At 42.4% G+C, this 23,551-nt stretch overlaps 1 long non-coding RNA gene across 1 annotated transcript in view; it reads left to right on the top strand.

Annotated features, from left to right (window-relative positions):
• The window catches only part of LOC308242878, a 101,758-nt gene extending 78,951 nt beyond the window's left edge, over positions 1-22,807 (top strand). The window contains exons 2-3 of the long non-coding RNA XR_013960009.1: positions 20,028-20,096; positions 21,271-22,807. This is a non-coding gene — a long non-coding RNA (uncharacterized lncRNA). The remainder of the gene's footprint in view (positions 1-20,027; positions 20,097-21,270) is intronic.
• The last annotated feature ends 744 nt before the right edge of the window (positions 22,808-23,551 follow it).

The following is a 23,551-nucleotide window of genomic DNA, read 5'->3' as shown; positions in this document are numbered from 1 at the left end:
GTTTATTTATGTGATGTATCACATTTGTTGATTTGCAGATATTGTACCATTCTTGCATCCCAGAATAAATCCTACTTGGTCATGATATATGATCTTTCTAATGTAATGTTAGATCTGATTTGCTAGAATTTTGTTTAGCATTTTAGCATCTATGTTCATCAGCGATATTGGCCTGTAATTCTCTTCCTTTGTAGTGTCTTTATCTGGTTTTGAGATTAGGGTAATGTGGCTTCATAGAAAGTGTTCCTTCCTCTTGAGTTTTTTGGAATAGATAGGTTTTAGTTCTCCTTTGAATGTTTGGTAAAACTCCCCTGTGAAGCCATCTGGCCCAGGGCTTTTGTTTGCTGGAAGTTTTTTGATTATTGCTTCAATTTCTTCCATAGTTATTGACCTATTCTGATTTTTTTTTCTTCCTGATTGAGTTTTGGAAGGTCATATTTTTCTAGGAATATGTCCATTTCCTTTAGGTTGTATAGTTTGTTGGAAGAGAGTTGTTCATAGTATTTTTTAACAATCCTTTGTATTTCTGTGGGGTCTGTTGTTATTTCGCCTCTTTCATTTCTGATTTTGTTTATTTGGGTCCTCTCTCTTTGCTTCTTGGTGAGCCTGGCTAGAGGTTCATCAATCTTGTTTATCTTCTATGCTCTTTTTCATGCTGTTATAGTTCTAAGTTCCTTGAGTATACTTATGACAATTACTTTGAGCTCTATATCTGATAAATTACTTATCTCCATTTCATAGGTCTTTTTCGTGAGAGTTCTCCCATTCTTTCTGTAGGGAGCAGCTATAGGGTTAAACCTCTGACTGACCTGTTGGCAAAGCCGCAAACAAGTCCCAGCTTAGGGGGCACAGCCCTCTTAGCATAATTAAACTTGACCTTATGACGCTCCCTAGATCCTCCCCAGGTAGCTAATGGGCTGTGGGAGGTACAGAAAGTGCTGCCAAAACAAGTGAAACTCACAAGAACATTGTAACTATGGTGACCACTACCTTGTTTACCTCTAACTATAAAATAAAGCATCAAGTTGCCTTCTGGATCTCTCACTGTGGCCTGAGCCAGGCACAGGAGATCCACCGAGCCCCAGCTTATTCTCTTTGTCTATCTTTTCTTTAACCTTTCGCCGCCCTCACTCAGGCTCTCCGAACCCTTGGCTGTGCTGGCCCAGCACACTTTCATTTGGGGCCTTTATTTTTGGCTTCCTAATTTGGCTGCCTCTTTGTCTTTGCTTCTACGTGTCAGGTAGATCAGCGATGACACCAGTCTTCATGGTGTTGCCTTAGTTTAGGTGTCCTCGGGGACCCAAAGGTCTAATCTCCTTTATCAACTGACTGACTTCCTGACTGTGAGGCTGAACCCTTACCACATGTGCCAATTGCTGTGCAGGTGCTGACTGATGAGAGAGAGAGAGAGAGAGAGAGAGAGAGAGAGAGAGAGAAAATAAAAAGGTAAATAAGAGAAAAAAAGGAAAAAGAGTGAAAGAAAAAAAGAGAAGAAGAAAGAAAAAACTGAAAAGGAAAAAGAAATAAAAAGTAAAAGAAAAGATAAAATCGAGTTCGCCTCAGCTGGGTTTAGTGATTTCCCTTTGGATATGCTGCTTTTGAAGTTTATTGGATTGTGCTCTGATGTCTAAAGCTGGCCACTTGGTGTGTTGGTTCTGGGCCTTTTGGGAGGCACTCAGGTGCAAGCCAATGTCAGACGCTGTCTGTGCCTGGCCCTCAACCTGTTTGAAGCTACAAGTGATTCACACTTCGTGGCTGACTCTGTTGGTCATGGGCGCACACAGAGAAAACAAAGCTGTGCTCCAAGGCTGGCTTTTACCAGCACCAGGCCCAGGGGAAGGTTAGTGAAAGTCTCAAGGCACTCTGAGACTCACCTCCTCCTGCCTCTGCCTGCTGGCTGTCTGTTAGGCTCAGACACTGAAAGGGGCTTTGGCGGATTCAGGAGAATGGAGCTGGTGGAACTCCCATGAGAGGGAGGTGCTGTTTAGGCTGATTCAAGGATGGTGGTAGGTGTGGTCCCTATCCCAGAGTCTCACTGCTGAATCTATCATGATTTTTTCCTGACCTCGACAGGGTGTAAATGTTGGTTATAAGAATCCTTATAACTGACTACTAGAGCCTCCACCAGAGCACAGAGGTTGTGTTTGCCAGGAACTGAAGCCTAAGAGGGTGGTTCTGTTGAATCTCTTTTGTGGGCCAAGTGCTGGTAAGGTTCACAGGAAAGTGGGGGAAGATTAGCCCTGTCCCAAAGCCCATCAAAGACACCCTGTCAGTTTTCTCAGACTTCTACTCCCCAGCCAATGCAGCTGACTCCAGCAGTTTCTAAGCTATTCAGGGTGGGGTGCCAGGGAGGTCAGAGGGTGGGGTAATTGCTTTCCCCCAGTTTGATGTCACTTGGAGAGAATGTTCCACCCGAGAATGATGACAGCTGTGGTATTGGAGATTGATTCAGTGCGGGGGTCCTGGAGGATGTCCCCCCAGCCTCCTCCCCAGAGCCTCAAACCCCAGACGCTCCTCAAGCAACTTTAGGCCATACCACCATTTATTCTGCCAGAACCCAGGGTGAGTGACTGTAAAGAAATTCTGTGCATTGGACCTTTAAGAGGGTGCCTGTGCCTATAGCAGATTCCATCTCCCCTTGGTGGACAGAAACCCTGCTGCTTTTTCACAGCCAGATGTTATGTGAACACCCCTTTCTGGCTCTGGAACTCGTGGCTATGGAGCCCAGTCTGGGGTTTCGGCCCTGTACTTCTCAGGGGGAACCCCCACAGCTGATATATCCCTCCAGAACCTCAGCCTCCCCTTCTGGGAGTGGGACCAGCCCTTTTTGCATCTTCGCCAGTCCTACCAGTCTTGATGTGGCTTCTTTGTAAATGTTGGTTATAAGAATCCTCCTCAGCTAGTTTTTGGTGGTTATTCAGTATGTTTTTTAATTTAGCTGCAGTTCCAGTATGGTCCTGGCAGGAGATGATTGCAGCTTCCACCTACGCTGCTGCTATCTTGGAAAACTGTGCCATGACCATCTCTTTGTGGTCATTTGTCCCATGCTGGACTGAATATGGTGCCCACTCCTTGTCCAGTTGATTGGTCCAGGAAAAAAACCTGAAAAATATGAATAAATTAATCATTTTCCCTGATATATTTCAACTAGGAGATGCTCCAATTCCTCTTTGTGTCTACTGAATGCTAATCTATAATAATAAAAGTGTAATATGCTAATTAGATCAGATGCCCTTCTGGATGAAGTCGCGGCAGTAGGGGCTGAGGCAGCTGCTGCCATGGAGGGAGCCAAGCCCCTTGCATTAATTTCATGTATCGGGCCTCTATCTATCCTATATAATAAATAGGTAATATGCAAATTGACCATCACTCAACACACAAGATGGCCGCCCCCCTGTGGTCAAAGATGGCCACCCTCATGTGGACACAAGATGGCCGCTACAAGATGGCTGGCAGGGGAGGGCAATTGTGGGCAATCAGGCCAGCAGGGGAGGGCAGTTAGGGGTGACCAGGCCTGTATGTGAGGGCAGTTAGGCAGTTAGGCGTGACCAGGCCAACAGGGGAGGGCAGTTAGGGGTGACCAGGCCAGCAGGGGAGGGCAGTTAGGGGTGACCAGGCTGGAAAGGGAGGGCAGTTAGGGGTGACTGGGCCAGCAGAGGAGGGCAGTTGGGGACGACCAGGCCTGCAGGGGAGGGCAGTTAGGGGCAATCGGGCCGGCAGGGGAGCAGTGAGGCATCGATCAGGCTGGCAGGGGGGTGGTTAGGGTGTGATCAGGCTGGCAGGCAGAAGCAGTTAGGGGCAATCAGGCAGGCAGGCAGGTGAGCAGTAGGGAGCCAGCAGTCCTGGATTGTGAGAGGGATGTCCAACTGCCTGTTTAAACATCAGTCGGACATCCCTCGAGGAGTCCCAGATTGGAGACAGTGTAAGCTGGGTTGAGGGACAACCCCCCCCATGCACAAATTTTGTGCACCGGGCCTCTAGTTCTATCTAATAAAAGAGTAATATGCAAATTAACCACCAGTCTGCTACACCCACAAGCCACGCCCACTAGCCAATCAGGAGAAAGTATGCAAATTAACCCAACCAAGATGGCTGCAGCCACACAGCAATGAGGAGGCTTGGGTTTCCCCAGCAATGGAGGAATCCAAGCTTTCCGCACACCCTGGCTGGCCCAGGCCTCCACTCAAGGCTACAAAGTTTCAATTATAGAAGATAAATAAATCCCAACAAAAATGGCTGTGGCCACGGAGCAAGCAGGAGGCTTGGCTCTGCTCAAGGCTACAAAGTTTCAATTATAGAAGATAAATAAATCCCAGATATCAGGGCCTCCACTTGGGTCGTCAGGGGGTGTGGCCGGCCTGCAAACCACCACAGGCCCCTTGCCCAGGCTGCCCCATGCCCCAAGGGAACCCCCACCCTGATTTGGGACACCCTTCAGGGCAAACCAGCTGGCCCCCACCTGTGCACCAGGCCTCTACCCTATGTAATAAAAGAGTAATATGCAGATTGCAGTTAGGCATCAATCAGGCTGGCAGGGGAGTGGTTAGGGGGTGATCAGGCTGGCAGACAGAAGTGGTTAGGGGCAATCAGGAAGGCAAGCAGGCGAGCAGTCCTCAAGGGGTCCCAGATTGGAGAGGGTGCAGGCTGGGCTGAGGGACACCCACCCCCACCACCGTGCACGAATTTCGTGCACCGGGCCTCTAGTATATATATATAAAATCCTAATGTGCAAATAGACTGAACTGCAGAACAACCAAACAACCGGTTGCTATGACATATGCTGACCACCAGGGGGCACGAGCAGAACATGGCGGGTGTCAGCAGCAGGCGGCAGAGCACGGAACATGGTAGGCATTGGCCACAGTGGGATGGTGGAGCAGGTGAGCTGGGGCACCAGACCAGGGCGGAGCACCAGTCACTGTCTTCAGGGCGAGCCTCTGGTGTTTACTGAAAATTCTTCGCTCGTGTGCGCCGCGGTCCCACCCGGCACTCACACCCACTGCCGGTGCAGGCCTCACTTGCACCCATAGCCAGCGCTGGAACCTCTGCTCGCACCTGCTGCCAGTACCTGACACAGGTCCCGATCACTTGGTACCATCAGAGGGTGCGAGTGGCAGCTGCCAGCCCGGATTGTCCCTGAGGGTTTTTCTACCTCCTCCTGCTCCTGAGGGGTGATGGGGGCAGTAGCCACTGCTCACACCCACTAACGGCGCCGGCCCCACTCGCATCCACTGCTAGCGCCGGTCCCAGTCACTCCATGCTGTCAGCGGGTGCAAGAGGGGCTGGTGCCATCAGCGCATGGGAGTAGTGGTGGTGGGAGCAGGGCTGCCGGCAGACAGGTGACTGTGGGCTGGGCAGGGGAGTGGAGGATGGGCTGAGACCTGCCCTTGTGCCTACCACAGCCTCACGGCCCACAGTTCCTTTCAAGGTGAACGAATTCATGCACTGGGCCCCTAGTGTTACCTAATAATAGAGAAACATGTAAATTGACCGTACCTCCGCTACGCCCACAGCCAATCAGAGTGAGTATGCAAATTAACCCAACAAAGATGGAGGTTAATTTGCATACATATCTGGGTCCTGGGAACCTCCTCAGCACCCAGGTCACTCCCAGCCAGCCATCGGAGGGGCGGGGGGGGGGGGGGCTTCCCAAGCCTAAAGCCTGGGGCGGAGGCTTTCGGCTTGGGAAGGGGCCAAGCCTGTGATCAGAGGGGAAAGGAGGGGATCCCCCTTCCCAAGGCTAAAGCCTGGGGCGGAGGCTTTCAGCTTGGGAAGGGGCCAAGCCTACGATTGGAGGATTGGAGGGGCGGGGTGGGGGGGGAAGCCCGCTTCCCAAGCCTAAAGCCTGGGGCGGAGGCTTAGGCTTGGGCAGGAGCTGAGCCTGGAATTGGAGGGAAGGGAAAAAAATCAATGGAAACATATCCTCAGGTGAGGATAAAAAGAAAAATAAAGAAAGAAATGTCATATCTTATGAAAGACACATCTTGAAAATGCCTAAAGAAAGTTGTCATTTTTTCATGGTGAAGGGACTGGAGTCCATTATGATGAAAATACCTTGGCGGCTGCGGTGACTGGCGGTGGCTGCAGCAGCAGGGTGATGGGGCTGGCGCCTTGCCCTGATCAGCCTGGTCACCTCCTGCAAAGGAGGCCAGACTGCGGCTTAAGTCCGCTCCCAATGGGGAGCGGGCCTAAGCCATCAGTAGGACATCCCCTGAGGGCTCCCAGTATGTGAGAGAGGGCAGGCTGGGCTGAGGGACCCCCTCCCCACTGCACGAATTTCGTGCACTGGGCCCCTAGTTAATATATAAAACGCAGAAATGATCACATTCTGTTTTCCTTTAATTAAAACACTTAAAAAGTTTTTATTATAGTGACATATACACAAAATAAAATTTACCATTTTAGCTATTTAAAGCATACAATTTAGTGGGATTAAATGTATTTTTAATTGTTATGCAACTATCACCACCATCCATCTCCAGACTTTTTCATCATCCCAGAAGTAAACTTGGTATCCATTAAATAATAAGCCTCTATTTCCTCTCCCCAAGTTTCTGGTAATCACTAGTCTGTTTTATGTTTCTATGAATTTAACTCTGGATAATGGGAACTTCTCCTCCTGGCACTGAAACTTGAGCTGGAGGGCCTGCTGCAGGGCTGGGACTCCTCATTCCTCAGTGGGGACCTTCATTGCTGAGATATCCCTCCTGATTTTTAACCACCACATGTGGTTGTGGTACCAGCCGTTTTGTGTATCCGTCCCTCCTACCAGTCTCAATGTGGCTTCTTCTTTATTTTCTTAGTTATAGGAGGACTTCTGTTCTGCTAGATTTCAGGTGGTACTGAATAATGCTTGTTATAAAGTTTAGTTGTAACTTTGATGTAGTTGTGGGAGGATGCGGGTACTATATTTACCTATATTGCCATCTTGACCAAAGCCAGTTCTTTTATTTTTTATTCAGAATAATATGAAATAAAGAATTGAACTCAGAACAAAATTTAAAACTCTCATTATTAGCAAAATCCCTAAACATCCTTGGTTTTGTATTACTTGTTTATCTCTTAGAGACAGTGTTTCTTTAAATCACAGAACCATCAAAGGCAAACCTAACTCATATGATGATGGCGATGATGGCAGCAACAAATACAACACTACAAGAGCACACATTCATCAATTCATGTTTTGTTAAAGTCAGTTGATTCTCCATAATTTTTTCAAGGTTCTAATACAGAGAGCAAAACTCATATGTTCCTGTCTGACATCAAAGTAGGCACTTTTATTTATTTATTATTTATTTATTTAATAAATATTTATTGTTCAGATTATTACAATTGTTCCTCTTTCCACCCCCCCCCCATAGCTCCCTTCCACCCAGTTCCCACCCCACCCTCTGCCCTACCCCCCCACTGTCCTCATCCATAGGTGTATGATTTTTGTCCAGTCTCTTCCCGCACCCCCCACATCCCTTTCTCCCCGAAAATTGTCAGTCCACTCCCTTTCTATGTCCCCGATTCTATGATATTCACCAGATTATTCTGTTCATCAGATTTTTTATTCACTTGACTTTTAGATTCACTTGTTGATAGATATGTATTTGTTGTTCATAATTTTTATCTTTACTTTTTTTTCTTCTTCCTCTTCTTAAAGAATACCTTTCAGCATTTCATATAATACTGGTTTGGCAGTGATGAACTCCTTTAGCTTTTTCTTATCTGTGAAGCTCTTTATCTGACCTTCAATTCTGAATGATAGCTTTGCTGGGTAGAGTAATCTTGGTTATAGGTTCTTGCTATTCATCACTTTGAATATTTCTTGCCACTCCCATCTGGCCTGCATAGTTTCTGTTGAGAAATCAGCTGACAATCATATGGGTGCTCCCTTGTAGGTAACTAACTGTTTTTCTCTTGCTGCTTTTAAGATTCTCTCTTTGTCTTTTGCTCTTGGCATTTAATTATGATGTGTCTTGGTGTGGTCCTCTTTGGATTCCTTTTGATTGGGGTTATCTGCACTTCCTGAACTTGTAAGTCTATTTCTTTCACCAGGTGGGGGAAGTTTTCTGTCATTATTTCTTCCAATAGGTTTTCAGTATCTTGCTCTCTCTCTTCTTCTGGCACACCCATAATTCTGATGTTGGTACACTTGAATTTGTCCCAGAGGCTCCTTACACTATCTTCAAATTTTTGGATTCTTTTTCCTTTTCCTGTTGGGTGTTTTTTGCTTCTTTGTATTTCAAATCTTTGACTTGATTCTTGCGATCCTCTAGTCTGCTGTTGGATCTCTATATATTATTTTTTATTTCAGTCAGTGTATGCTTAATTTTTAGTTGGTCCTTTTTTATATCCTCGAGGGTCTCGCTAAATTTATCAGCCTTTTCTAGAAAATTCTTGAAAAACCTTATAACCGTGGTCTTGAACTCCATATCCAGTCATTTGCTTTCCTCCATTTCTTTCATTTGTGATCTGTTTCTTTGTCTCCGCATTTTGGCTGCTTCCCTGATTTGATAGAGTGGCTTTGTGTGCTAGGTATCCTATAGGGCCCAGTGGCTCAGCATCCTCAGTTACTTGAGGTGGACACTCTTGGTGCACCCCTTTGTGGGCTGTGTGCATAGTCTTGTTGTAGTTAAGCCTTGATTGTTTTTGGTATCACTGGGAGGAATTGACCTCCAGCCAATTGGCTGTGAGGATCAGCTGTGTCTATGATGGGAGAACTTCTGTGCTGGAGACACCCTTATGAGACAAGACTTGCTTCAGTGGGGCTTTGGTGCTCACTGAGTCTGCCCCCTGAGTGTGTCCCTTATGGATCTGAGGAGTTTTAATCTGGATGGTCCCACTCTGACCCCTGGGTACACTGGCTTTTGGATCTCCAAGGAGGTGCTAATTTAGCCTCTGCCTGAGGCCACCCAGCAGGAGTTACAGAGAGATCTGCAGATTCCTCTTCTTTGTTTGGGTTTTGGAGGTGCCCAAATGAGGCCCAGCTGTGAAGCAATGCAAGCTGCTGTGGGGCCTTGGGCCTTCTTTTGGATGTTCTGGGTCTCACTGACTCAGCTGCAGTTTGTTAGGTAAGTTTAAAATTCAAAGGACCAGGTCATTCATATGCAAAAGCCTTTGTGCATAGCTGGGGTGGGGTGGAGTCTCAGGGCAGAGCAAGCAGCAGTGGCTTCCCATCAGCCCTGCCCTAAGAGACCCCTAGGTCTCAGTGTCCTGTGGTAATTGCTGCAAGCACCTCTGAGAGAAAGCTGCCCTCGAGTTCTGCCCAAAGCCAGACAGTCCAGTTTCTCCCCGAATGCATCTGGGTCCCCAGAGTCTCGCCTGGAACTGGAGTTCAGAGCAGTCAGGAGCTTTTGTCTCCCTCCTGATTGAGAGAGCCAGCAGCATACTCAGTTGCCAGCCCTTTGCGCGCGCCTCTGTACCTCTGCCTTCCGCAGCTCCTGTAAGTCTCAGTGTGCTTTTCTCTTTCCTTCGAGTTGTAGAATTTCCACTCAGCCAGCCTTCCTGTGGTTCTGGATGATGTCCATTTTGTCTTTTAGTTGTAGTTTTGAAATTGTTGTGCGAGGCAGCAGTTTAGGAGTTTACCTATGCTGCCATCTTGGTTTCCTCTCCAAAGTAGTCACTTTTAAATGTGACTGCATTGCATCACTCAGTAAATACGTATTGACCACTGACCATGGGCTGGACACTAGGGAAGGCATTGGGAAGGCATTTAGGACTGTGTGGTTAGCATATTAGGCATGGTTCCTGTGCTCATGCATTTTTTAGTTCAGAAGTAAGACAGTAAAATAAGTTACACAAACAAATGTAACATTAAAATTCAGATAAAGCATTGTAAAGGAATAGCACAGGGTATCATGAGTTAAGTGTAAAAAGAAGACTCAATTTAGGATAGTCAGCTGGAGCCTCCCCTGATGAAATGAGATTTAAGGTGAATTTTTAGTATGAGCACAATTAGCAAAGAAATGAAAGAAGTGAGTTATATGTAGAAGGGGAGTTGGTGTACAGAAGTCGCGATTGGTGAAGAGTTGGGTGTGTTTGGTATCTGAATGAAGGTCCATGTGCTGAAGCGGAGATAACATGTGATGAGGAGAGGGGCAGGCAGAAGCCTGATTGTGCAGGAGCTTGCAGCCATAATATGGAGAAAGAAAACTTATAATGCTTTTGTGTAGAAAAAATGACTTAATTTTTGTTTTAAAAAATTCACCATCACTTCTGTGTGAATATGAATTAATACTGCCAAAACTAATTATTTCTGGCCATGCCTTTAACTCTAAAAACAGGCCAACCAGCACCTTTTTAAAATTACCAACCTGTTAGTTAAAGACTTAAAAAAGTGCCACATATTTATTCTTGCAATTGACAATGAGAGGTGCTGGAACTCTTAAATAAGATGTTTCTCCCCTTTCCCTCCAGATTGCACACACTTGTAGTCATTACTTTTTCTTTCCAGCTTTAGTGTTATATATCTAAATTATATCGCTATATATAATTTATATATTTTATATCAATTATACACACACACACACACACACACACACACACAATATTCTGTAAGTTTAAGCTGAACAGTAATTAGGTTTTAAAATAATCTAGTATGAAGGTTTTTCAGCCAGCAAAACAATGTTAGGTCATTCAAGGCCTCTGGGAATGGCATTTCCTGGAAACATTCTTTCTGAAACTGAAAGCAATGAAGAGCTACTTTCATAACAGGCCCATTTCCATGAAATCAGTTTCTTTTCTGTAGAAGAAATCCAGGAACCTGGTTTTGATAATCTAAATTCATAGCAGAATGTGTAAAAAGTGTTCATACAATTAAACAACTGTCCCTAATGTGCTTTTGCACACTCTCTTTAGATCTTATTTTCCCCCCACTGGGGTCCACTTGTATTTCACAGGCCAAAATAAATAAACAAACAAATAAACAAATAAATAAAATGTGCCCCTGCTGCTTGCTTGGAAACTTCACTAAAACACCAGAAAGCTATAATTAAACTTGTGGAATTAAGTTTAAGATGCATGCTTCTGTTCTCCTCTGGTACATTTTACCACAGGATTTCCAAAGCAAAGGTGTCTGTGCACTATTTGAACTCAGAATTGCTCATGCACAGCCTCCTTCTTTCTTATAGCAGAATAGATAGGCATTGGCATATCATATTATAAAAAGATAACATATAAAAAGATGAAGCAAAAGTTGATTATTTTAATATCTGATCCCCCCAGCTCTTACTAGAGAAGAAGATGTGTGCATTTGTAAAAATTCATTAATATATCTATTGAAGCAGAGGGGAGAATTCAAGGATGTAAGTGTTAGCAGCAAACCTCAGCAATAAAAAATGGTGCCCTGTTGTTTTGTTAGAGAAAGTTTAATTGCTCCTGAAAGCAAGGTAGTGAATAAAGGATAGACTAAAACAGGGAAAGGAGGATGGAGCCAGCAAGGTAGAAATGGCGCTGGGCTTCTGTGGATTGAAAAAGCCATGGTTCCCTTCAAAGCTGTGATGGGCAAAAAAGATGTCCTCCCCATTTTCAGTAAAATCTATTACACTCACATAAGCTTTTTGGATAGTCTTGCATTTGGGAGTGAGAGTATAGGAGATGATGCACGCAGCTCTATATCTGAATGAATTACCATCTAGATTCTAGAAGGTGAAGTCATTTTCACTGTGTCTGCAAAAGCCATGTTGCAGGGAACCAGGCAATGACTCAGGATGGTCTCAGCTAGCCCCTGAAACCACCCAAATGTCACAGGAAATCATGGGAATCACTCCTTTTCTCTTTGGGAGGTCTTGTAATTTGAGACAGTACATTTGAATTAGGGAAATGGGATTTTTTGAAATAAATTACCTAAGCAGAGTGAAGTCCATCATGAATTAACAAACAAATTATAGCTCTGTGACTGGATCCTAGGGAAGCAAATGGAAGTACAGCCACATATTCTTGGACTATTCTAAATTCTTTACTATGATTCACGAGTTGGGGACTGGGTTCTCAGCATGAGATTGGCTCTGAGATAAGTATTGGATGATGAACTACAGATTATGTCTGCTAAATACTATGGATGGTCTTATAAATATTAAAAAATGAAAGTAGTCTAAATGTGTTTCAACGGGCAAACCCAAATGTTATATTTGTGTCCATAAACACAGCTATTTAAGAATACATGTGTCACACACAGTTCTCAAAGAAATATGTGATAAAAGAAATATTATAACCAGCTACATATTACACAACATTTTTTCTAACAAAATAATAAAAAGGAATATCAAATTACCAATAAACATTTAAAAAAGATTATAAATTAAATTTACAATTACAATGTGACTAAAATTAAAATGTGATTTCACTACTCATCTGTCAAATGAAGAGCAGGAAGACAGTGTGAATGTCTGATGAAGTTGTAAAACCTGGGATGTTCTACATTCTAGTGAAAATATAAACTAATACAATTAGGAAAAGTTTGACAGTATGTAGTAATACTGAACATATTTTACAGAATCCTTTTGTATGTATATGCAAGAAGAATTTGCACACATGTAGACTAAAGATAGGTGCAATGGTCAAATGTTCATCAACACTTATATGGGTAAATAAATTATGCTGTATTTATTGAATGAAATACTATATAGTGATGAGAATAAATGATCTTTGGCTACACCCCAAAATATGGACTAATCTCTGAATTATAATATTAAAAAATACACTTTATACTAAAGGGTACATTGTTTATGATTTCACTTAAATAAAGTGCTAAAGCAGGATAGTGGTTATTTTTTTATAGGAAGTATGGGAGTTGGTAAAGCTGGAAGGGAAAACGAGAAATAAATTGGGAGTCCCGTCATGATTTGAGTTTCATACTTGGATGATGGCAATGATGTGTTCAGTTTTGAAAATTCATAAAGTTGTATTTATGAAGTGTACACTTTTATTTATGTACTAGTAGCCTTGCACATGAATCCGTGCATGAGTAGCTTGCTGCTGCTTGCCTCAGCTGGCCACCCTGCTCACCGCAGCTGGTAGCTCTCCACTGCTTGTAGCTCGCTGTCTCACCCTCCTGTAGTTCTCTGCCTGCTGCCTCGCCCTCCTGTAGCTCTCCAACACTTGTAGATTGGTCGTGACATTATGGCATCCCAGCTAATTTGCATATTCCTCTATTATTATATTAGATGTATATCCTCAGAGAAGTTTAATTAAAACATATCTGGGAATCAATCTAAAGAACACATGCAAGGACTATACGCTGAAATCTATAGAATATTACTGAGAGATTCTTAAATGTATTGAGACATGTTTTGTGTCCTAACATGTGATTTATTTCAGAAAATGTTCCATGTGCACTTGAAAAGAATGTGTATTCTGCTGTTTTGAGGAGAAATGCTCTGAAGATATCAATTAAACCCAGAAGGTGGCACTATTGCATTCACCCAGGTTAATTCTGTAAGGTGGGCCATGCTCTCACCAAGAAAGATGGCATCTGCAATGTGGTAGAGTGATTGAGGACAGGGGGTCCCAGCAGCTATCCCCTCAGTTCTCTTCCCAGAACCACAGACCAGATTGTCCTCATACAACTTTAGTGCATTCCACGCTCTCTCTGCCATAACCCAAGGTGAGTGACTGCAAACAAGATTTTGTATGTTGGCCCTTTAAAAGTGTGCCTGTGTCTCTAGCAAATACCTGTCTCTTCTTGGCAGACAAAATCCTTGCTGATTTTCACAGCCAGATGTTATGAGGGAGCTTCTTTTTGGCTCTTGTGCACTGGATTGGGAGCCTGGTGTGGGGCTGAAACCTCATATTCTCAGGGAGAACCTTTCCAGCTGAGATAGTCTCTGGATTTACAGTGCTGCCTATAAGTAAGCCCTTTTCATAACACTGCTCTCTCTACCAGCCTAGATGTGGCTTTTTAAGTAAATGTTTGCTTATAAAACTTCTCTTTAGCTAGTCTTCAGTTGTTTATTCAGGTTGATTTCTGTGTACTTTCATTGTAATTCCAGTTTGGTCTTGGGAGGAAGTGAGTGTAGCTTCAACCTACTCCACTGCCATCTTGGATCTCTCTGACATTTTATTACTTTTCCAAGCTTCTTGGATATTTGATCATAATCAGTTACTTGACTTTGGTTGTGGTAGAGAGCATCACTACTCAAAAAAAAAAGTGTAGAATTAAAAATGGAGGCAGAGTAAGTGGATGCTGCATGGACATGCTCCCAGGAACAAACTGGTATTACAACTAAAATACAGGAAAACTTTCTGAATAATCAATGGAAAACACACAAGAGAGAGCCCTGATACCTGAGGACTGAAAGTGGAGACCATATAGAGACTGGTAGGAGTGACAGAGGTGTGAAAGGGCTGGCCAGGACAGACAGCATCTGAAGTCCCAGAGAGATATCTCAGCTGTGGGGGATTGCCACTGAGAACTCTGGGATCTAATCCCCAAGCTGGGCCCCCCAGCAGAGAGCACCAAAACTGAGGAAGGTACCAATAAAACATCTGGCTGTGAAAAGCAGGGGAGTGCTGTCTACCAGGAAGTAACAGCTGAAAATTCAGGCATCGTCTTAAAGGGCCAACACACAAAATTCCCATGGAGCCACCCACCTTGTGCTCTGGCAGAGGGAGGGTGAAGTGGACTGGAGCTGTGAGAGCAGAAGCCAGGCCTGGGGATTCAGGGGATAGAGCTTAGAAGGCAGACACGCCAACTTTCAGGAGTTGAGTCATCCTCTCACGCAGCAGAGGACATCGTTCCCACATAGACATTTGCCTTGCCTGGAGGGAAGACAGTTGACACACCCTATTGGAAAATACCTTATCCTGAGGCCACTAAGGAGATTAAAAATAACAATTAGCCGAAACCGGTTTGGCTCAGTGGATAGAGCGTGGCCTGCGGACTGAGGGGTCCCAGGTTCGATTCCGGTCAAGGGCACGTACCTTGGTTGCGGGCACATCCCCAGTGGGGGGTGTGCAGGAGGCAGCTGATCGATGTTTCTCTCTCATCGATGTTTCTAGCTCTCTATCCCTCTCCTCTCTCTTCCTCTCTGTAAAAAAATAATAAAATATATTTTAAAAAAAATAACAATTAGCTGAAACTGGTTTGGCTCAGTGGATAGAGCGTCGGCCTGTGGACTGAAGGGTCCCAGGTTCGATTCCGGTCAAGGGCATGTACCTTGGTTGCGGGCACATCCCCAGTACGGGGTGTGCAGGAGGCAGCTGATCGATGTTTCTCTCTCATCGATGTTTCTAACTCTCTATCCCTCTCCCTTCCTCTCTGTAAAAAATCAATAAAATATATTTTTAAAAAAATAAATAACAATTAGCCTCCAGGCAGAAGAAACTGCCCCACCCTGTTGAAAAAAACTCCCACCACACCTGAGGAGAATTGACTGGGGGAGTAATTTAAGTCCAAATCCTATCAGTCTGTAGGCAGAGGTGGTCTCTGGAGACTTTGAGTCTATGCCTGATCTAATCAGTCATAAATAGTCTTTAACACTATCCTGCACTAGAGATTGAAAGGGGTAGAGGATCTACCTAATACATAGCCACAAACCCAAACAGAAAGCCAAAATGAGGAGACAAAGAAACAACCCCCAAATGAAAGAACTAGGCAATTCTCCAGAAGAAGAGATAAATGAAGCAGAGATAAGAAATTTATCTGAAACAGAGTTCAGAGTAATGATGGTAAAAATGCTAAACAGTATGAAAAAAGATATCCTATATAATAAAACCCTAATATGCAAATCGACTGAACAGCAAACAACAGGCAGAATGACTGGTCACTATGATGTGCAGTGACCACCAGGGGACAGATGCTCAATGCAGGAACTGCCCCCAGTCAGGGGCAGCTCTTATGTTGAGCATCTGTCCCCCAAGAGGGAGGCAACCAGTGGTGGCATTTGGGGAAAGGGGTGGTGTGGGCCAGCCAGCAGGTGGTGCTAGGCTGCCAGCCAAGGTGGGTGCCAGCAGGGACCCCCCAATTGCCCTGCCCACCCGTTGCCCCATAGATGCCCCTGATTACCAGCCAGTCCCAGGGACCCTACCCTATATATTGGGAACAGTCTCTTAGATTTAAAAATGAAAACCTGGCAAGGCAACTCTAACACTGAAAAAAACAGGATGATGCAGTGATGACATGCATGGACTCTGGCTTGCACATTTTGTGGTCAGCCCTGATTCTGACCCTTATAATTGTGTGACAAAGCCAATTATTTAACTTCTCTCTGCTTCAGTTTTTCCACCCATAAGATGGGGAAAATGGTACTACTGCCTCAGAAGGATCATGTTATGTACTACTTTTTATAATCAGGGCAAAAAAATGTAGCTTCCCATACAACAGCAAGATGCCTTTCAACTGTATGAAAAGTATGGTCACTGGTGCATGCAGCATCGTGGATTGTGAGAGGGATGTCCAACTGCTGGTTTAGGCCCGACATCCCCTGAGGAGTCCTGGATTGTGATAGGACACAGGCCGGGCTGAGGAATGCCCTGCCTCCGTGTACTAGGCCTCTAGTAACTATGAAAAAAGAACAGTCTGAGATAATGAAGGACATAACACAAATAAAGAACACATTGGAAGGAATACACAGCAGGTTAGGGGAAGCTGAGGATTAAATCAGTGAATTAGAAGACAGAGTTGAAAATATTACTCAACCAAAGAACCAAAAAGAAAAAACAATTAAAAAGCAGGAGGAGAGCTTAAGGGAGCTGTGGGACAATGTGAAACGTAACAATATTAGAATAGCAGGTGTGCCAGAAGAGGCAGAAAGGGAGAAAGGATTAGAGAACATGTTTGAAGAAATATTGGCAGAAAACTTCCCTAAACTGGTAAAGGAAAATGTCACACAAGTACAGGAGACACAGAGAACCCCTAACAAGAAGAACCTAAATAGGCCCACACCCAGACACATCATAATTAAAATGCCAAAAATTAAAGACAAAGAGAGAATCTTAAAGGCAGCAAGAGAAAACTGTTAACTACAAAGGAATTCCCATAAGGCTCACAACTGATTTCTCATCAGAAACTCTACAGGCCTGAAGGGAATGGCATGAGGTACTCAAGGTAATGGAAAGCAAGGATCTGAGGCCAAGATTATTATATCTAGCAAGACTATCATTCAAAATAGATGGTCAAATAAAGAGCTTCCCAGACAAAAAAAAAGGCTAAAGGAATTCATTACCACCAAGAAATAATACCTATACTCCTCAAACTATTTCAGAAAATCCAAGAGGAAGGAACACTTCCAAACTCTTTTTATGAGGCCAGCATTATCCTAATTCCAAAACCAGATAAAGACACTACAAAGAAAGAGAATTGCAGGCCAGTATCCCTGATGAATATAGATGCTAAAATTCTCAACAAAATATTAGCAAATTGCATCCAGCAATATATTAAAAAGATCATCCACCATGATCAAGTGGAATTTATTCCAGGGATGCAAGGCTGGTACAATATTTGCAAACCAATAAACATGATATATCACAAAAACAAATTGAAAGACAAAAATCACATGATCATATCAATAGACATTTGAAAAAACATTTGACAAAATCCAACACCCATTTTTAATAAAAACTCTCAGCAAAGTGGGAATAGAGGGAGCATATCTCAACATAATAAAGGCCATATATGGCAAATCTACAGCCAACATCATACTCAATGGGCAAAAACTAAAACTATTTCCCCTAAGACCAGGAACAAGACATGGATGCACACTTTCGACATAGTACTGGAAGTGCTAGTCATAGCGACCAGACAAGAAGAAGAAGTAAAAGGCATCCAAATTGGAAAAGAAGAAGTAAAACTGTCATTATTCACAGATGACATGATATTGTACATAGAAAACCCTAAAGACTCCATCAAATAACTAGTACACTTAATAAATGAATTTGGTAATGTAGCAGGATACAAAATTAACACCCAGTAATCTATGGCTTTTTTACATTTCAATAATGAACACACAGAAAGAGAAAGTAAAAAAAAAATTCCATTTACCATTGCAACCAAAAAATTAAGATACCTAGGAATAAAGTGAACTGAAAATCCTGATGAGGAAGTAGTCATACAAGGAAAGAGCCTGATTTGGAGGTTGCTGACCTTGTGGGTTGAGGGCCTAACTTTGCAGAAGTAAAAAGTCCATATTTAGAAAGCATGATGTTGGTATAGGAGAATCAACAGAGACTCCCCGTATTTTATTGATCAAGGTGTACATGGAGTAATCACTGTTTTAAATAATTAGTCTACCATTTAGTGGTTGCAGAGCAAGGCATGGTAAAATGTCATCCAGGTTTCAAATTTTGGGTCTAACACTTACTCACTATATACCTTTGGGGGAAATCCTCTACCTTTCTGAATTTCATCTACAGCATTTACAAAGTGAGTATAGTATGGCCTAAATCAGAGTGTCCTTATAAATATCAAAGAGGTCAGGTATGTAATTCTTTCATCTATACATGTCTAAATTTTATAACTTTTTTAAAGAGCAACAATTTTTGACCTACTGATATTTTTCAAAGTAGGACATAGTCTCTTCTTGTTCTGACCTTGCAGAGCACTTGTTCCCATTTATTAGAATCATCACATTTTCTTTTACATTATAGCTTTTGGTTCTACTCCTAGAAGAGATTGTAATCATTTTGTATTTATATTTTTACATGTGTATCTAACCATCAAGCAAGTCATCTTCTTGAGGGCTTGGCTTAACTTTCTGTTACCTAGGACATGTAAGCTATCAGTTCTTTCTTTTGGCTATCAGAGGGAATGCCTCTGAAAGGTAATAAACTTGGCAACCCCTTGCATGCATGGAATAATTTAATATCACCAGAAACACTTAAATTTGTCCTGACAAGACAATTGGCTTTTCCCAGGCATCCAAAAAATATCTGACCAAATTATTTCCTAGTGAACAACTTACAAATTTTACTAGACTTCTGAAAACAAACAACAAATAAAACAAAAACAAACCCTCAGGAAGTCCTTCTGGATCCACACTCCCTTTGCAGCACTTCAAATGGATTTTATAGATGCCCCAGCTGCAGGCTATTCTCACTATTTGGTCATTATCCACATGCTCAGTGCATGAACTGAATGCTCTACGAGTAGATGTGCTAATACCACAACAATGGTAACAAAATTAATAACTGAGATAATCTGTGTGTTGCATTTCTTTTTATGGACTGAACAGGAACAGGACATTTATTTTACAGCAGAGGTAAACCACTTCCTTGCACAAACTCTGGGGTACTAATGAAAATGTCATACCCCATATCATCTTCAATCATCAGGGCAAATGAAACATAAAAATTTTCTAAAAAGGACTTTAGAAAAGATCTATCAAGAAACAGAACTTACATGGCCAGAAGGGTTGACCTTGGCCCTAATGATAAAGATCAGGAATACTCAAAATAGGAGAAATGGATTGACCCTTTTAAATAATATTTGAACACCTGATGCCTATTGTCATCTTTAAATCTTCTATTCTTGGATTAAGTGAATCTTATGGGAATTTAAGTGAACAAATTGATACCTATGACTAGCTATATACAGGAACTAACTAGCGTGCTTGAAGCATATAGGCAGCAGGTAAAAGAAGCATAGTCTCAACCAACTGACGAGCCTTGCCATCCTTTTTGACCAGGAGACTGGATGTACATCAAACTTTTTAGGAAAAACACACACTATTACTTCCATAGAAAGGAGCATCTACACTGCCATCAAAATTAAAAAAAAAAAAAAAAAATCCTCCAGGAACCAAGCAAGACACACCAAAATAGACCTAGACCATCATTCTCAAGCCCACTGGGAGATAGTCCCTACATTGACCTTCAGTTAAGGATTTCCAGAGCCAATCTCTAGGCACCAAAAACAGATGGCACCATGACATAGACAGCTTTTCCCAAGATCAGGGATCAGGAGCATTTCACCTATTACCCTTCTCTTTTACCACCTTCTACCATATATACACCCGATTAATAGACAACCTTTTGCACATTTATTAATAGTTTATTAGAAGGCTAACAAAGAATGTTTATTTCTAACCCATTTTCTCTCTCCACAGCTGCCATCCAGCCTTCAATATGTGAAACTTTCAGGGATGTTGCGGAAGAGGGAACTGTCAGGGCCTAAGGTGGGTCACCCCAAAATATCCCATAATGCATATTGGTTACTTCCAATTAAAGTTACTTGACAAGCAGCTGGTGCCAGAAGGGCACCTTGACCCTCCCTGGTCTCCTTGGATGCAGGATATAAATCTCCCGTGTGAAAGGTGTCCTTCCTACACCAAGATTGCTAGGGTTAAATAATTCAGAACTGAAAATTCTATGTAATCCGATATCACTGCCTCTTTTCTAATTTACTACTGTTTTAGATTTCTCACTGGTGAGTACCCAAACCTTGCTTAATTATGTTCTCATGAGCACTTTCATTGTTCTGCCAATTTCTTACTAATTTATTGTCTCTTTGTTTAAAAAGTATAAAAAGGTGCCTGACTCAATTATTTCTTTGAGCCTCACTTTATGATCTGAGTATTATAATGTAATTTTCCTGTTTGCCTATATTAAATTGCCTTTTCTCCTGTTAATCGAATCTTGTGTCAATTATATTGTTTTATTATTAGTCCAGCCATAAGAAATAAAGAAGGATAGAGAGGGAGAATTCTGCCCCTCCCAGACATCATCCATGCCCAATAAATCTTGTTGGATTTGCATCTGTGTCTCTAAGTTTGCCCAAGATGGATAAAAATTTGCTAAAGAAATACTTGTCCCTTACTGTGCACTTACTCTGTTCTAAGCATTTCTAAATATTTCAAACACACTGACAGCATTATTCACTTTTTTTATTCCCATCTCACCACCTCCTCCTCTTTGCCAGCCTTCAGCTTGTTCTCTATATCTATGAGTCTGTTTTGGTTTTGCTTTATTTATTCATTTTTTTGTTTGTTTTGTTTTTAGATTCCACATGTAATTGAAATCATATGGTATTTATCTTTTTCTTTTTGACTCACTCCACTTAACATAAGACCCTTTAGGTCCATCCATGTTGTCACAAATGGCTAGATTTCATTCTATTTTATTGTTGAATAACAATCATTTACTTCTTTTAATAGTTAAAGAAATGGAGGCCCTGAGCGGGGTTAATGTAACAGCAAAGCTGAAGTTTGAACATAAGATTATCTTCAAAACTTGTGTTTTTCCCCTTACTATTTAGCTGTATATCCTATATATCCTGAAATAGTGAATGAATAAATGAATGAATGAAGAGTAAATTCCTAAAGCCTTCTCTGCAATATGCTTGCTTTCTAGGTTGACTGTAAGACTGCCTCATGGATCTTTGTGCTGTCTATACTCTGAGCAGCGCTGTTGCTTACTACAGCTTGAACACCATCAGCCACCAGGCTCTCAAGTAGCTACTGTATTGTTGGGGAAAGAGGCAAGAAGTGACTGCAAGTTTTACCCAAGAGCTAGACCCAGGCAATTGGAAGTTCCTCACTCCCTTCCCTGTGCTTGGAATGCACCCTCTGCTTGAATTTGCCCCAGGACACAGCCTTGAGGTAGTAATGTGGTGACAACATTATCTGGACTGAGTTTGTGACTGAACCTTGTTAAAGCCTCTTGTGTGAGTGACTGAGCCCAGTTAAAACCTCTCTATTAACTTCTAAAATTTGGCGGATGGCTGCAGAAATTTACTTGTATTGCAGCTGTCAGGATAAGCCTTTTAAACCACTTCCCTTGTTTGTTTGTTAAATCTGTCACCGTGAACCAAATCTGGAGTGGTCTGTTTTTCTCTTTGGTCTCTCCCTGCTCTTCCTGTGAGTATGGGAACCTGTTTCAAATTATATGTGGGAAGCTCCCCCTGGCTGCTTTATGCTCTTGTTTGAGGAACTGTGCATAACATACTCTGGCAAAGAAGTAAAACAAATGGCTGTTTCAGTGGCTGCCTCTCCATGGGCAATTCTGCTGGGCACCAATGCCCAACTAGAGGCCCAACTAAAAGTAAAAAGTTGGGAAAAGAGCTAAGATTAGAGAGGGACATGCTGTTGTTAATTCACTTCCAGGCCACTTACTGTGAACTTACTCTGCTCTAAGCACTGTATTAAATACTTTATATACACTTACAGTATAATTCACTTCTTTTTTCAAAAACATTTTATTCTCATGCCCCAACCCCCTCTCCTCTGGCAACCATCGGCTTGTTCTCTGACTCTGAGTCTGTTTCTGTTGTGCTTTGTTTAGTCATTTTGTTTTTGGAGACCAGCAGAGATGGTGAAAGAGCAGGATAATAAATTAGCATGCAGTTTTGCAAAGCTAGGAGGGTGCAAACTATCTTTGGATTGAGGTCATAGGGCTTGTGACAAAGCCTGATTAGGACACCAGGAGATGGAATCCCTGGGAAAGTGAGAGCAAAAGGATGTTATGATGATTGACAGTAAAGCAGATGCAGTGCCTCAGGCATTCTGACCTCTAACACAAAGGCAAATTTTAAATAGCATCTAACCCAAAATTCCTAGAAGAAAACTTGCATTCACTCTGTCTCTTGAAGTTATAAATATTATCATGTCTCTTAAAGGTAAACACTTTAGGAGCTAACCAAAACTGAAGAAAAAATAAAAATGGCTTTTAAAATACAGACTGCTATAAGACGTAGACACAGACCACAGGGTGCTGATAGCCAGAGCGAAAGGGGGATGGAGGTAGGGAAGGTGGGCAAGCGGGGAGTGGGTATGGGCACACCCTACAGTGTGCAGATGATGTTTTATTGAGTTGTACATTTGGAACCTGTATGATTTTGAGAACCAATTTCACTCCAATAAACTCAATTAAAAAATTACAAAATTGATTTAAAAAGAGCTAAGGTGTTTTTTTTGTTTGTTTGTTTTTTTTTAACAAAACTACTGGAAAATAATAAGGATAAAAGAAAATGACTATATATGGAAAGTATAGTATGTTTTCCATTGAAGAAGGTATGAAAAAGGAGATTATGAAGGATACTTTTGTTTGTTTTATTTTGTTTCTGGTAAAGAAATAGAAGAAAGTAATTTTGTCCTAAAGTAAAATGTGTTGATGTAAAAAAACCATTGAAACCTGTAAAGAATTTTTGTGAGTTTATTTGAGCCAAACTGTTGACATATGCCGGGAAGCAGAACCTCAATGAATTGAGATAATGCTCTGGCGATTGGCGGGTTACATCTGTATTTATACATTGCAATCAAAGGAAAGGGACGTAGGTGGGTTACATGCAATCCATTGGTGATAGACTAGAGAGGCGGGAGAAAGCAAAGCAGGGAAACCCCTGGGGTTGGATAAAAAGTAAAATGATAGACACATACTTAGGTGGGTACAGGAACAATTAACATGATAATGAAGGAATTTGTGGTATCTGTCCTGGCACCCAGCATATTAGGTTGTGCCCCAAGGGGTCTAGAAAAAGGAAAGTTACAAGTTAACTAGACATTTCAAGGGTATGTTATCATAGATACAAAAAGACAGATAGGCCCAGTTAAGGTAAAGGTTGACCTTGTCAGTGAAGATACTGGCCTAGGATATAATTGCCCACCATAACTGCTTTCAGTTAAAGTTTAATTCA

Source organism: Plecotus auritus (assembly GCF_963455305.1).
Source record: "Plecotus auritus genome assembly, chromosome: 2".
NCBI classification, from domain to species: domain Eukaryota; kingdom Metazoa; phylum Chordata; class Mammalia; order Chiroptera; family Vespertilionidae; genus Plecotus; species Plecotus auritus.
Note: the sequence above shows the minus strand (reverse complement) of the source record. Positions and strands in the feature narration are given on the sequence as shown.